This window comes from Corticium candelabrum, chromosome 9, assembly GCF_963422355.1.
Source record: "Corticium candelabrum chromosome 9, ooCorCand1.1, whole genome shotgun sequence".
NCBI classification, from domain to species: Eukaryota; Metazoa; Porifera; class Homoscleromorpha; order Homosclerophorida; family Plakinidae; genus Corticium; species Corticium candelabrum.
In genome coordinates, this window is record NC_085093.1 from 8,200,272 (window position 1) to 8,203,151 (window position 2,880).

Sequence of the window (2,880 nt, forward strand, 5' to 3'; positions counted from 1 at the left end):
CAACCTTCCAAAATCCCTCTGCCTTCCTGACAGCATCTTGCCTTCCGTAACTGGTATTTAGATAAACAAAAGTGTTGACGAAATGCTGATAGGCATTGACAGGGTGCATATGGACAGAGCCCACACAGTTGGACAACTCTGCCAACTTTCCTACGTTCTCCATCAAGACACGAGGCGAAAAGAGAAACTCGGATATTGCTCATTAACCTGGATGCAGCGGACTGCTAGCACTAGCAGTAGTAGGTATTAACGTAATGGTTGTTGGTTTGACCACGCGAACCTGTGTGTAATACCATTGAACTACCTCGGTGAAAACATCCTACGCATTTGCTAGAACGGCATTTCCCAAAGCGTACGCCTGGTTTTTACCCCCTCCCTCAGTTTTGTACGCTCGTGAATATGCCGAAAAATATGGATGACCCCTAAGACTTAAAAGCGTTAAATATATATACAACCTGCATGTGCTTCGTGTGTGGTGCAATTTGTGGAACTCTTTGTCGAACTACATGTTTGTTTCTGACTCATGATTAGTAGTGGGGGTCATAGTTTTATAAACTTTTCCGAGTGGGGATCACGGTTTTAATACTTTTCTATAAGCAGGGCTCATGGGTAGCATGTAGGATTTATCCCATAAAATTCCCTCGTCCCGAACAGTTAAGAATGACTGGCCCCTTATGTTGTCTTGAATGTAGTTTACAGTTATTTCAAAATAAGATATACATTTTTTTGTTGTTGTTTATTTGGTTTTTAGGCAAATTATTGAATATTTCTTTGTAACTACACATATGTATTACAGAATTGACTGAAGAAGAAATTCTTGCGAGAGAGCTGGGTCACTCTGGAGTTCATGATTTTCAGGTTGGAATGATGCACTTGGTTATTTACTTAGTAAATGTTCTACATGTGCTGTCATTAGTTGCATGTTTGAATATTATAATAACAATAAATAATGTTTTCTCTAGCACATCGTACAGTGTAGTTCCCTTTGGGGCATAACGAAAGAAAAGACAAGACTAGACATAGACAGATAGTAAAGAAAAGACTCATTGGCTTGTGATTTATCGTTGTGGCGTAATAGTTTGGGTAGCAATAATTTCTTACTTTACACATAGAATTACAACATCGTAGCTCGTGTTTTATGTTATATCAATACTTTCCTGTATCATTATCATGACTTTTTCAGCAAGAACCTTCTGTCGGGCCTATTGGTATTGTATTTGATGTATCTAAAGAGCTGCAGGTAGTAAGGGTGATGTTATGGTTACACTTGCCAAGCAGTGTTTAGTTGGGCATCGATCAATCCTACTAGTAAGTGCATTATGTGCATTATAGGGTGCAACGCAGACATGATGTGATCTTTAATGAATAATGCTTTCTGGTTGGGAAAGTTTCGTGAGAACCTTGAAGCCGAATCTATTCATTTCTAATTTCATGTATGAGCCACGAGTAAAAAGCTTATAAAAGGCACTTGCTAATGTGAAGAGTGTTAGGATAGATGGGAACTTAGCGGTAATGACTTGGTTACCGGCCGGTGTTATATGACTGAGTTCAATGTAGTTGCGTTGCTTAGATAGTCCGTTGCTTGTTGTTATGTTATATTCTGTCTCAAAGCAAGTCATTTATAACGATACATGGTGTCAGGAGCGACAGAACCTACTAGAGCAAAATGGCGATGAAAGAGCACGTTGCAAAGCGAAAAGAGAAGAATCTCCAGAGGTAAGAGATGAAACGAGACCATCGTTCATAATGCAAGGTAACATACCACTTCCATCCGTCCTTAATATGAGTGAAGGTGATGTGAGAGAGAATTGGCGAAGTTGGAGGCAAATGTGGGATGCATACAATATAGTGTCTTGGTTGAGAGAGCAACCTAGAGAGTACCAACAAGCTGCATTTATTATGAGTGTAGGAGAGGGAGCAGTGGAGCTATACAATACTCTTCATTTTGAATCAGAGGAAGCTAGAAGAGACCTGGATACAGTTCTGAAGACCCTTGAAGATCACCTGCTAGATACTGTGAACACCACATATGAGCGATTTTGTTTCAACAAACGCAGTCAACGACCTGATGAATAATATGATACATACCTGACAGCGTTGAAGGTTATGGTCAAACGATGTGAATATGGCATGATGACGGAAGACCCCTCAGAGATGAAATACTGTGTGGTATTGCAGAAGACAGTGTTAGAAAGACATTACCACAAAAGCGGAAAGTCACACTAACTGCATGCATAGACATCTGTAGAATGGCAGAGGCGGCAGCAAGTCAGCTCAAGTCCATGACAGAACTTGTGCAGGTTCGGATGATAAAGAGAAAAGAATATATATTGCCCTGCCTTTAGACAAACCTGTCAATCGTGTGGTAAGGAGAATTATTTTGCCAACGTCTGCAAGACTAAGTCAAAGGCAAAGATCTATGCATTGACTGCAGATGAGACGTTAATGACAGTGAATATGATTCCAGAATGAGTAAACATGGTGTCTGGGCAACTGCAATAAAAAATCTATGCAGTAATGGAAGTGGAAAGACAAAGTGTGCGATTTCAACTAGATACCGGTTCAACCTGCAATATTCTCAGCTATTCTGACGTACCATCAAGAACACAGATCCAGCACACACATCAAAAGCTAACCCTGTTTGACACTTCAGTATTGGAGCCGGTCGGCTGCTGTCACATCAGGCTAGTAAATCCAAAGAATGGATGCAAGTACCAGGGAGATTTTGTGGTGGTAGATAAAGCCGCATCTTTGATTTTGAGAGCCTGGAGTATTCAACAAATGCAACTGATGTCAATCCAGCATGAAAACATTTTGCAGATAACTTAAAAAGAAGAAGATAGGAAACATGCAACATCTTCACTCAGTTGGACACAAATT

General features: G+C 40.2%; 1 long non-coding RNA gene across 1 annotated transcript in view; it reads left to right on the forward strand.

Annotated features, from left to right (window-relative positions):
- LOC134184470 (uncharacterized) overlaps positions 1 to 837 on the forward strand; it is an 11,552-nt gene extending 10,715 nt beyond the window's left edge. Inside the window, exon 4 of the long non-coding RNA XR_009970667.1 lies at positions 797 to 837. This is a non-coding gene — a long non-coding RNA (uncharacterized LOC134184470). The remainder of the gene's footprint in view (positions 1 to 796) is intronic.
- Positions 838 to 2,880: the final 2,043 nt, after the last annotated feature.